Source organism: Salvelinus fontinalis, chromosome 23 (genome assembly GCF_029448725.1).
Source record: "Salvelinus fontinalis isolate EN_2023a chromosome 23, ASM2944872v1, whole genome shotgun sequence".
NCBI classification, from domain to species: Eukaryota; Metazoa; Chordata; class Actinopteri; order Salmoniformes; family Salmonidae; genus Salvelinus; species Salvelinus fontinalis.
The window spans coordinates 37,768,243-37,781,855 of record NC_074687.1 but is presented as its reverse complement, the minus strand read 5'-3'; the positions used below and the strand labels follow the sequence as shown (position 1 = coordinate 37,781,855).

The 13,613-nt window shown below is 44.1% G+C and overlaps 1 long non-coding RNA gene across 1 annotated transcript in view; it reads left to right on the top strand.

Moving 5' to 3' along the window:
• Nucleotides 1-1,948: 1,948 nt before the first annotated feature.
• Nucleotides 1,949-13,613, top strand: part of LOC129821253 (uncharacterized) — a 34,911-nt gene continuing 23,246 nt past the window's right edge. Inside the window, exons 1-2 of the long non-coding RNA XR_008754287.1 lie at nt 1,949-2,179; nt 10,198-10,293. This is a non-coding gene — a long non-coding RNA (uncharacterized LOC129821253). The remainder of the gene's footprint in view (nt 2,180-10,197; nt 10,294-13,613) is intronic.

Below are 13,613 nucleotides of genomic sequence, written 5' to 3'. Positions count from 1 at the left end.
AGATTCGGGTAGACAGGGTGGCTAGGCTGGGGTTTCTGAGAGGACAGGGGGCATCTCACCTCCCCTGGCCCGCCCTTCCTCCTGCAGTACACACAGTGAGTGTTTATTAATCTGAGACCTAGAGACCTGGGAGCAGTTTAACAGCGGATAACACAAACACTATGTTTTAAAGCGCTTCAATAGAAAACGGCTAGAAAAGTGAGCCAGAAATAAGTAGGTTCCAACAACCTCACATTGAAAGCTGTAAACCAACGATATAGCTTTAATGAGCTATAATGATACGTTAAGGTTAAAGCACTGATCGTCTTTACAAATCAACAAAAGGAGGAGCGTATTGAAAGCAGACCCTGAGAGAATCCATCATCACCTCAAAAACTGCATGCAGTGGCACAGCTCCAGGTGCTCTCAGCAAATTGGGGCCTTGGATGGGAAAGGGATCAAACACCAACTCAATATTTATTATTTTCCCTCTGATCTGCAGCAGTTCTACGTGCGAGTGGCTGAGGGTAATTGTCTACCTCATTGTGTGTGTTTGGGGTAAGCTTAATCATGATGTCAGATCCCTAATAAAAGGTCATTAAAAGCACACAGATCCAGGTTTTACATATGTTAGGCATAGGGGGGTCTCAGGAACCCTGTCTCGGAGGTAAACATGCAGCCTGCTTGACAAATGATGCTCACGCTGAGATCAGATCTTTAACAAGAGATCTCGTTATTAACCAGGTCTGCATAGATAATTGGCACTTGAGCCTGCACGTTTTAAATCTGGCCAGAGCGGTGTCATTTATCACCAGCCCGAGCACGCTGTCCTAGCTCTATAATAAGGGCCCTGTAACTGATGAATCACGATTAAGCCCAAGATTGAGAACGGAGGAAGAGAAATGGCGCCAGAGCCACATTTCACAGAGCTTCGTTCAATATACAGAATATTAATATGACATTATTTCTAATAGGAGAATCTATCCAGAGCGAGATGGTGGTGGAGAGACCCGCAAAACACCTGCAATCCCACAGCATCATGAGTGAGCTGAGCATCCCACTGAATATTGCAACACTTTTCTCAAATCTGCATATATGTCAGGTCTCATAGCCGGGGTAATATGAGAAATTTCGAAATGTTGCCATACCAGCAAAATATGCCATTTCCACCCTTATTTTTTTTTTTTTTTAAGTTCTCAAGATATGATAATACCTGCGTTATGAATAATGCATGTGAGTAAACATTTTTGTTCCATTTGAGAAGCTTATACATAATTTATGTGATTATTTTACTTTATCTTAGTTTGGTTTTAAAAGCATCTCCACCATTATACTTGCCCATATCAGCTGCATTTCCACAGTGTAAAAGGAGATTTACTGCTGTTATTCATATTGTTTATAATGCTCTCTCTCCGATAAGAACTCTAATCCGCCGTGAAAGAATAGAGCTCAAGCATATTTCCTACATTATTCATAACGTGTCCACACTATAATTGGAGTTATGCGTTAGAATATGAATTGCGTATTGTCATTTTCAGCTCAATATGAAATGCCATGGATTATGAATTCATTAATTAATGTATACTGCACCTATTTCCCAATGGGTGGTAAGAAAATTACCTTTATTTTCCTCATTCTAAATCCTGATACCCCATACAGTAGTCTTATAAGAGCCCTTTCGCCCAGTTACTTTGCGATCGTTTAACATGACAGTGAGGGTGTGTGATCCCCCTTTATTTCACAGGCATATAAGTGTACCTAATTACAGATGATGGGCTGGTGATCAGCTGCAGGTATGGGAGCCACCCCGGGCCTCGCCCAGCTCTGCAGCCCCAGCACCCCCTTGCTCCGCCAGGCATGTTTGGCAGCGTCTCTGCTCCCTGAGTCTCCAGCTGTCCAGTGGGGTGCGCCAAGTCACAGCAGGAACGCCTGCCTCCGTCTATGGCCCGTCTCTTTCTGGGGGGTTCTCTCTCTGCTTCACATTACTCAGTGGCAGACGGAGCAGGCTGCCAGCGCCCAGCGTGTCCGCCCACACACCCCTGCCCCGGCGCCGCCGGTCAGACCTTTCGGCTAGAGGAGATGATGGAGAGAATCTGGGATCCAGGAGGGGGGTGGATCCAGAGGAATCCGAGACAGAGGCCCAGGTACTAGCCTCACCTCCATCCTACAGGCAGATCCACGGACAGCCCTCTATGACATGGTAGTCTCTTAGTCTCCTCATTGGGGTGGTGGCTTTGAGGGAGGTGGGGGTGGGGTTGGGGGGGGGGGGGGTACCACTGAAGTGATAGTTAATTTGATGTGATGATTTTGAGATTCTTTCTGTTGAATGTAATGTGTATGAGTTGCTTTGTGATGTTGTTGATGAAATTAGACCTAATTTAAACGAATAACTTGAAATAATTTATGAATGTACAAATGTCTCATTCAAGGGGAATTTCTAAAATAATGGCATTAAATTAACTGTAGTAAGAACTCATTTGAGTGACACAACACTTAACAGCTTGAAAGCTCTGCATCTGCCTGTGGAATGCAGAGATGATCAATAAGATTTACATTGCAAGAGTCTGTTCACTTTTACCACATCTGTCTACTCTCAACAACAGTTCTGAGATGAAAAAAAAAATGATTTGTAGTTTTGTAACTGTAGTTTTTGCTTAATTAAATCGCACATTTAGCTAATTAATACAGAAAACATGTTCGTTGATCTCATTTCAAATGTCTAATGTGACAAATACACATAAGAATATAAAAGGTTTAAATATAACCACATTTAGTATAGACTAATAATTATTATTATGAGCAAAATAAATAAATGAAGAAAATTAAAGTGGGACATGTTTACCTTTACAAAGGGAAGCCCCTGTCCACTTATTTGCACAATCTAATTTGGCTGGTATTACTTTCATGTGCCCACAGGGGGCTCTAGTGTACCATAGAATCTACTGGCCTCTGTCAGCAGGACCATACACTACCTTTCAAAGACCGTGGCACTGGTCGGAGAAGCAGGGCTGTGCACTGTGCACTTTAAACAATTTTAGGAATGAAACAAAATACTGAAAACAAAACAAATGTTTAACCTAAATGAAATATAAATGAAAAAGTGCATATGTAGAAATACCAAAATCGTACATGTACATGTAGTGTTGTGTAAAACTGCTGTAAAATACACTCAATAGATGTACCACAATAGGAACAGTGTAGCCTATGTGTGCCTACAGGTATATCTATATCTAGGCCTGCATGTATGTATGTATCTATATGAAATTCCAAGGTAGTGAACAGTACTTGATGAGCTAGCTCTGGAGACTTCTGAATTTTAATGATGTTGGAGATGATATTGTGTGTCCTTCAGCTTGTTATACTGACACAAGCACTCCATAAATCATCATACCTAGCTATCGTAAAATCAATACCAAAGTGCTATCTCAGCGCTAACCCGTAATAAGTTTTTCAGCTATCTAACAGCTTAAACTTTGCTGTAATGCCGTTCGACCTACAGGTTAAGATCAGAGCATGCTTAATTTGTTTTGTATTAAGAGACTTTCTAATCCTTAATGAAGCGTCTATTAGCGAGGCTTTTGCTGGCACATTGGTGATCAGTTGGTGGAACAGCCACTGCAATTAAGTTTGAATCTTTGTCCTGGAGCAAAAAAAAAAAAAAAAGCAAGCTTAAACGGTCAATAAATGTTAATCTAGTCAGAACTGCCTGTGCCTTTGAACAGGACTCACGCCAGGTTTTTTCTCATGCACTTGTTTCATCCTCCCCTAAGAGAGGCCATCCCTAATGGACACAGCCACTGAGCCCTGGACCCACCTACCAACCACTAATAAGAGCCCATGTGTAAGCAATATTGTCCACATTAAACACATTATTAAGGGGCTTTGTTTAAAGCACAAAGCCGTACATGGATTCAGAGTGAGGGCCTCTCAATATTTGTTGGACTGCCTTGAGATTTCAATCATAACGGGATGAAATGTTGACTCTTTGGTGATGCTAATACGAGTAGGTTTTAACAAGCACACGTGGTAAAGCATTTTAGCAAGTCAGAAAGTGTATGCTATTCTTTTAGAATGTTTTCTTTTTGCATTTACGCATTTACATTTTCATTCCATTCGGTTCTTATGTACTAAAAAACGAGAAAACCCCCCCCGAAAAAATGTGGTAGGAAAAAAATACTTGTGGGATTGGTTTTAAAATTATTGCTATAACTGGGCCAGCAATTTCCAGAAACGCAACATATGTAAAAGCCTTTGCACAAGAGACAAGCTATTGCCACAATTTCTGAAGCGTAAACAGCTTATGAAAGTCAAATGGAAATGTGGCATAATCTGACAAGTGGAGTCTCAGCTTCAAAAACAACCCTAACAAACCACACTGGTGTACCACAGAGAGGATATGGGGCGTGCTTTAAAACACGCCACAGGTGCCAGACACAATCACAGCCTGACTTGTAAATGAAGTTAACCAGGTGCTTAACATCATGTCATTGTTTTGTCCCTGCAAAGATACTATAATGCTTTTTAATTTACTTCACAACTCAAAAGATTAGTGACTGTAAGTACCATTCACAGCCCTACTGGACTGGCTCTCAGCTTCAAGAGAATAGTGTGTACTGTGATCGTGTTCATGGGCTTCTCAAACCAATCAGAGTAGCCTATGTAGCCTACACACCGCCCGCGGCCCCTTTGAACAAGTCTGCCCGGGTGGCAGCCCCAATACATGTTTAAATACAGGTTCCATAGAATCGCCATTAAAGTGACGAGGCACTGCTATCAGCCTGTAACTCATGTCTTTTGGCAAGGGGAACACCCACATACTGCTGCTTTTTGGGGGGGCTTGATGTCTGCTGTGATTTATGTCCAGTAAGAGGTGGCGGCCAAACCCTAAAGGTCTCAGCGGCTGACCCTGGAACAGCTGTGTTTAGGGTCTGCTGCCTATTAGACAGGACTGCAGACTGGGTCTGCTCCCTATTAGACATGACTACAGACTGGGCCTGCTGCCTAGTAGACAGGACTGCGTCTGCTGCCTAGTAGACAGGACTGCAGACTGGGTCTGCTGCCTAGTAGACAGGACTGCAGACTGGGCCTGCTAGACAGGACTGCAGACTGGGCCTGCTGCCTAGTAGACAGGACTGCAGACTGGGCCTGCTGCCTAGTAGACAGGACTGCAGACTGGGTCTGCTGCCTAGTAGACAGGACTGCAGACTGGGCCTGCTGCCTAGTAGACAGGACTGCAGACTGGGTCTGCTGCCTAGTAGACAGGACTGCAGACTGGGCCTGCTAGACAGGACTGCAGACTGGGCCTGCTGCCTAGTAGACAGGACTACAGACTGGGTCTGCTGCCTATTAGACAGGACTGCAGACTGGGTCTGCTGCCTATTAGACAGGACTACAGACTGGGTCTGCTGCCTATTAGACAGGACTACAGACTGGGTCTGCTGCCTATTACACAGGACTACAGACTGGGTCTGCTGCCTAGCAGACAGGACTGCAGACTGGGTCTGCTGCCTAGCAGACAGGACTGCAGACTGGGCCTGCTGCCTAGCAGACAGGACTGCAGACTGGGCCTGCTGCCTAGCAGACAGGACTGCAGACTGGGCCTGCTGCCTAGTAGACAGGACTACAGACTGGGTCTGCTGCCTAGTAGACAGAACTACAGACTGGGCCTGCTGCCTAGTAGACAGGACTACAGACTGGGCCTGCTGCCTAGTAGACAGGACTACAGACTGGGTCTGCTGCCTATTAGACAGGACTACAGACTGGGTCTGCTGCCCAGTAGACAGGACTGCAGACTGGGCCTGCTGTCTATTAGACAGGACTGCAGACTGGGTCTGCTGCCTAGTAGACAGGACTACAGACTGGGTCTGCTGCCTAGTAGACAGGACTACAGACGGGGTCTGCTGCCTAGTAGACAGGACTGCAGACTGGGCCTGCTGCCTAGTAGACAGGACTGCAGACTGGGCCTGCTGCCTAGTAGACCGGACTACAGACTGGGCCTGCTGCCTAGTAGACAGGACTACAGACTGGGTCTGCTGCCTATTAGACAGGACTACAGACTGGGTCTGCTGCCTATTAGACAGGACTACAGACTGGGTCTGCTGCCCAGTAGACAGGACTGCAGACTGGGCCTGCTGTCTATTAGACAGGACTGCAGACTGGGTCTGCTGCCTAGTAGACAGGACTACAGACTGGGTCTGCTGCCTAGTAGACAGGACTACAGACGGGGTCTGCTGCCTAGTAGACAGGACTGCAGACTGGGTCTGCTGCCTAGTAGACAGGACTGCAGACTGGGTCTGCTGCCTAGTAGACAGGACAACAGACTGGGCCTGCTGCCTAGTAGACAGGACTGCAGACTGGGCCTGCTGCCTAGTAGACAGGACTGCAGACTGGGCCTGCTGCCTAGTAGACAGGACTGCAGACTGGGCCTGCTGCCTAGTAGACAGGACTACAGACTGTATACAACTAGAATACATGTACCATGCAATATTGCAAACTCATAAAGACATTCCCAATGTGGCTGCAACACATTGGCATGATGTCACATATCCCATCAGTGTAGCTGTGACCGTGACATAACCAGCACATGGCTACTCACAAGGAAAAACAAATAGAGCCACAAACAAGGTTTTGAGGGACATTCAAAAATAGCATGTACTGTAGCCTACATTTTGACTCCATAACAAAATGGGCGACGCAGAAGAGTTTGTTGTCTTTTGACACGTTGCTTTTCCTTGTCAGGACAAGTCCGTGCGTAATGATAGATCCCTATACCTTGAGGTGATTTTCACTGCCCTCTGATGTTGACGCTAGTCTTCTGACTCCGACGTACGATGGAAATCACTCAGGCTCTGGTGTCGTTGTAACTTATACCCAATGGCTTATGGAGCAGGGGTCTGATGTGATGTGTGACTTCATTTGACTTTGATTGGTTATATATGAAAATAGAGAAGGCATACTCTATGTTATACTAGCATCTCCACCACATTGGCTGTGATAAATAATCGATGCATTGTGGGGGGGCTGCAGAAGGATGATATATGTCCTTGGGGTAATTTATGCAAACCACATACTTCTCCTCTGTAGAGTATATATTAAAAGCTTAAATGAATAGAAGGTGTGATGCTCGGTATGACCATAACAGTATCCAGACTGAGCATTTTTTTCCCATCTTTAATTAAGTATCAGAACACTGAGTCATAGTCTTAAAAGCAACTGGAGAAGTCTGTACAAACACAATCCCAAATGTTAGCGCCCTAGCATATTGTGTGTGACTGTGCTGGCCTCTCATGTGGTTCTGAGTCAGACGGGTTGGCCTGGTGGGGCAGAGAGGGGGGGAGGAGGAGGAGGAGGGGACAGGTTTATAGGCCTGGGCTGGGGAGTGTCAGTGTGGGCGGGCGGGGTCAACTTTAACATGACCTGCCACTTCTGACTGGCCTTTAAACAGTCTGCAATCTGATCCTACTGCTGAGCACTCGTTTCTCTGTCGCTGTCACGCAACCCTGCGTCGTCTGGAGAAAGATTGCACCGTAGTTTTATCTTTCGAATGATGTCGCCCCACAATAATGTGAAAAGGATTTCGATTTTATACACTGCATTTTAATGTATCATGCAATGTTTCGACGGGAAATAGTGCCAAATTTGTGTTAAAAAAATTACTGTGATGTTCTATCGAGGAGCAAATTCAATTGATGATATCAAGGTTGATAGTCGTGAAATTTAAGTCAGCAATATCTGCCTATTTGCAGCCATATCTGCAGCAAAACAAAAACGAAACAATGTCTCCATATTATAAGCCCATATTGGCGGCCACCATTCCAAAACAATACAGTAGCCTAGTTCTAGGGTCTCGCAATTTTGTAATGTGCAAAACAGTCTAGTCTGGCTTTTTTGCTGAGCATGGAGAGAGACGGAGAAAGTTAGATAATAAAGCTCTCTTTTTTCTGAGCATGGAGAGAGACGGAGAAAGTGAGATAATAAAGGTCTCTTTTTGCTGAGCATGGAGAGAGACGGAGAAAGTGAGATAATAAAGGTCTCTTTATGATGAGCATGGAGAGAGACGGAGAAAGTGAGATAATAAAGGTCTCTTTATGATGAGGCTCCGGCACACAGAGCCACAGAACTTAAACAGAAAACATGTATCAGGAGGTGGGAATTACACTGCCCTGTGTTAGGCTGGGGAAAATGAAGCAGGCATTTCTGAGCTGGCTGGCAACATAACCTTCAGAAACATCCTATTTTTCATTAGAACCGTGTCAGAAGGCTAGGCCTTTAATAACATTCATCCCCGCACCAAGGAGAGGATAACTCAAGCTTTAGGCACATAATGAATGGGAGAATAGGCCCTGGCGCAGTTAAGAACGGAACAGGAGGGCTTGCCAAGTCGGCAGTAGCAGCACTCATGGCTAGCCTCTCACAGCACAGCATCCCCCGTATTAGTGCCATGCAAATGAACACTCCAATGCTTCCTGAGGTGTCTCTCTAATGCAGCCCTGTTAATGACAGTCATTAGAGCAGGGGGCCAGGAGAGAGGACTAACAAGGCAGCGTCCTCATGATCTTCGCATTTGAAAGTGATCTTCGGCAATAAAAACATGTCAGACCCTGTAGAAAATTGCAAATTGCCGAATTTGCTGACAGGACAGAAATGTTTCTGCTGACTACAAGCAGCCCTTCGGTGATGGATGCATTCTTGACACAGTCTTGGTGTTTAGACTTAAGAAATAATGAGTATCAATGTCCCAGCCACACAATATGCAAAGATGAAGGAGGGCTGTGTAGCTTTAATTAAGGGAGGCAGAGGCAGGGGCCGCACTCTTCCAGAGTGACCCGGCATGATCAGCTTCTTATTGCTGTCCTTTTTGCCTGAATTATGGCCAAGAAGGTACAACCCAACAGTACTTTAATAAGCCTGACTTAATGTCAGAACAATGGGACTTAGGGTAGCCCATACAGGGATTTCTTCTTTGTTCATAAGATGCACTTTTTGGTTTGTTTCAGATACTGCAATCCACACGTTTTGTTGTTGTTGCTATAATGTGTGTATTTTAAAAGCAGTTTCACTGTCTTTCATCTACCAATAGATTGGGACTCCCTATATCAGACACATAGTGGAGATAGTGGAAAACAAAATGTCTTAAGGCTACATTAAATGGCTTGCCCTTGAATCAGATGTCGTTTTCTGGAAAAAAAGTGGCGTTTAAATTCCCAGTCGATACGTTCAGCACACCGAGTTCCACTCCAGACCACCGAGAACTTATCCCTCACCCTCTCGTCTTTCTTTTTCCTAAATGTCTATGCTGTTGAGAACAAATCAAAAGGGTCTATTTTACTAATGTAACACTGAGCAGACTGCGAGGTGGCCCGGGGGATAATGAGGGAGTGTAGGAGATGTGAAACAGACAGGCTGAAATGGGTAATTAGGACAGAAAGTTTCACCCAAGCCAGCGACAATGTACAGTAGAACAGGGACATTAAGTTTCCTTGGAAAGTTTTTTTTAATTGCTCATCCCTTTCCTACACTGGTTACATTTGAGCTCTCAGCACCTCTGTTTAACTTCAAACCGTTACATTGACCTCTGCTTAAGAAGAACGCCAGAATACTCTTTCTGTGCTATTTCAAGAGTACCTGTGAATTACTGCAAATGTATGTATGGCATAATGACTGCACTGACCTGGTGACGAATACATAAATATTCTTTGCAGCTTTGCTCGTATGAAACAAAATATGAAATATGTGACACAAATATTTTAGAACAAATATGAAACTAGCTAATTAATATTCCCAGAGACACTGATGATATACCCTCCAAGTTCTTACTGAAATAAAATCATGGTTTCGCACAACTACAACACAACAGTGCTAAGTGATCATTATTATCTATTTTTAATAGTAGACGTGTGTAATATCTATTAGGGGAATGTCGAACAAAATGACACGTTTTGGGTTGTTTTTCCCCCTCTGGATACAGATGATAGGATCTTTCCCATTGTGTTCCACTTAAACCACTTCAATCAAGAGTCATTAGGTCTCTGAGTGGTTACCAGCGGCCTATCGACAGAAAGCGAAGGACACACTAATTAAAGGGCATTTAAATGTTTATCTCAGCAGAGTAATGGAGAACAACTTATCATTTAAAATGCAGTTTGGAGGAAAATCTCCTTGTACAGCAAACGACCGATATAACATGTACACTTCCCTCTCTGCAAATTCCCTTTATAGAGGCATACACGGGAATGGATCCCTGAGGAATACTAAATGTGGTCATACGGCAGTCACGCAGGAGAAGCCACCAGCACCGGCTATGGTAAATGGCAGGTAAATATTCACAGTTTATGGTGTTTCACTTTGGAGAAAAATGGGAAAATAAATTGGAAAACAGCTTTGAATCCCTGCCAGGTATTTACATATTTGAAATTGAATATAAGCATTCCACTAAAAGTAAAAAGAATGCAATATCTTTCATTTTTAATTGACTGTCACAGTTGTGCATCTACATAGTCATTCTATGGAAGATGGATAGGCGGTTTCATTGTCTTTATCATGAAGCTAATGCCGTTCTTAGATGAATGGTGGTAGTTACGGTGTAGGAAGTTGACTTATTCGACAAGTACCTTCCCTATTCTGAGGTGCTGCACTAGGTCACTGCCATACTATAATGAAAACGGATTAAATAAGCTCCTGGCGAGGATTCAAGTCGTCTATGAATTGGCTTGAAAAGTATTTTAGAGAGGGCCATACACCATGTGACTCACACTTGACTGCCTCGGCCAAGGTAACACTGTGCTTGTCAAATAACTATAAACAAAATACCAACTCATTTGTATGGGACTGTTTATAACAAAACCACGTTCAAAAAAAATAAAATGATTCCATCTCATTAACAGTGTTTCTATCCAGCGCCATTTCCCCAGACCTTGTTATCTATAATACATGTACACTCCAGCTCTGCTGCAAGTAGGGGCTGCATTTTGTTACCATTGTTAGAGAGATATTGATTAAAGTATGATAAGAAACCGCAGTCCCAGAGCTGAGGAGTTTCTACAGACATGATTAAATATACTGCGCTAATGGTAGACTTGTATATTATAGAGAGGAACAAAAACTCTCTCCAACACAACCATAGCTATGTAAGATAAAACAAACGACAACCTTACCGTCAAAGGCTCTCTGTCTCACCAATGACGTCAAGCCATTCCATTAAGCGCAATACCCGAAAGAAAACGCATTCGTTGACAGTAGCAACAGCTGTAGCTATTATATCTCAACACGCTAGGCCTCGAAGCTAGCTCTAGCAGTATCAGGTATCTTGCTACAATATGTTGGCAATAAAAACTGACAGAACCTTCATTATAAACCAGTTATGATATTCAAAATCTTTCAAATGAAAAGAATGATACCGTTGGCAGCCTGGTGATAGGATAATGACTTCAACAAGGCCTATACACAGCAAGCCTGCTCAACATCAAGACGTTACGGTTCATTGACATGATCATTTTGCCATGAATTTGTCTTGTTTTTATTTCATTATGCGGTTTCGCATGTGTGCCGCTGCTTTATTTCTATTTGCACATATTGAATGACATAACAGGAGAAAATGTCCCCTTGGTCTGTGTTTCATTCCTCACCTTATTCCCAATGTCATTCATTTAACATCCGAAGGTAACAAGGCTTTTCCACCCGGTGCTCTGTAACGGCAGCTCTTTAATAGCCATTTCCCGGGTTTGGCGAGGGGAGCGAGGAACATGTTTATTTGTGTGTCTGCACATGCCTCTCCAGCGATTCTCTCTGCTCCACTCACCCAGCTGCTGGCTGGAGAAGTGATTCATGGGCCTGACAGATGCCTGGTGCAGCTGGATCTGTCCTTGATCATCCCAAAAGCCTGGACAGCACTGTCATTCACCATTGCCCAAATTATCTCTGTATTGACTGCAGAACCCTCTGTGACAGCGCCGTAATGGCTAATTACCCAGGATGCTTTGGGTACTTTTAAACCCCAGAGTGTTCTCCCTCTTGCCATACTGCTGCTGCTGCTGAGGCTTGCTGTGAGGGGCACCTTTTCCCCTGTTCCCACCTGAGCACCGTTTCCTAAGGAGGCAGGGACAAAACAGCCAAACAAAAAGGGGGAAAGCATATTATCCTTTTTCCCAGACATTATGCAGTGATTTCTGAGCTACAAAATATTTCTCCAGTGGCCTCAGTGGGACTTGGTGGGCTTTATTTCCTCGGATCTCTCCAGATAGGGATTTACACACAAATTACCATTTTCTATTTGTATGTCATCTATCCAGTGACTGTGCCGCTGACTTTCTGCACGTCTTGGGGTTTATCTTTTGGGCTTCCTGTTCCTCTCTAGAAACAATTATCAGCATCAATTTAAGCGGACAAAAATATTCTTAGAATTAGCCTATTATTATGTTTAAATGTTGAAAAAAATATGCAGAATCACTCCCTTGAATTGTGCACTGTCAGAACTCTAGCTAAAGACTGAAACATTAATATCAGAGTTTTTTTCCTTCAAAATTCAAATTTCGCAATCAAATAAACTAAACTGAATTGGGGAAAAGAACAAAACATCCTAACATATAGGTCCCTAGAAATGCTAGCTTCGGAAATAGGCCTACATTTCAATGAGACGGTGACAGAGATAAGAGACAGGGTGAACGAGGGAGAAGAAGACACTGAGAAAGAAGAGGAAGGTGAGGGAATAGAGGGTACAAAATCCCATTCTGACTGTTAGGGAAGATGATGAGGTCCCCTGAGGATGGAAAGAGCAGAGAGGGAGCAGCTTTTCCACACAAAGAATACAGTAATTTGCCACATCCTGTCCAGGCCCTGAATGAGAGCCACTCTGTCCTTAATTACCAGGATAACAAAGCCATCCCCTCCCGGCCTCTCTGCCCCTGCTCTGGTCTCGGTGTGTTCCTCTCCCCCAGCCAACCAACACAACATCGTTCATGCTCCCAGTGCGTCGTCTTCCCCATCAGCGTAGAGGTGGAAATGGATGGTCTCTATAGTGATTTGCGGAGAGGAGGGACGACAGGGCAGAGCACCAAATAAAGCTGGGAGAGCAGCCCTGCCTCAGTTAGCAGCAGCTCTGATCTTGACGGACAGGGGCACAGGAAGGACGGGGTGACACCATGGCCTCACCTGGCTAAACTAGCTAGCTGCTCTGACAGCTCCACTGTCCATACGTAATGGGAGCCCTTTACACAAGCCATTTCTGCTGATGGGTGGATCAGAAGCTCAGCAAGGTCCTCTGCTGATGATATAATGACGGATCGTTAAAAATGTCATGATCACCTTAATCACCTCTGGACCACAATTAATGGTTTTATCATTAGTCAATGCTGAGAGACCAAAGTACACTCAGTAATAGGAAAAAATGGGCTAATTATTATAGCAAAATAAAATATTGTAGATTAACTATCAATTCATGCTGCTTTCGTTCTGATAATTAGTCATCATCAATAGCAAAAATGATCTCAATAATTACAAAAACTCGAAACATGTTTCATCAGACACACAGAGGCTTTCGTGGTCTGGTCTGACATCAGTGTTGTGAGTGGACCTGAGCACGGGGGGATGTAAGGGGGATGGCCTTTCGTCTGGCTGTCGTCTGTCATCTCCAAGATGCT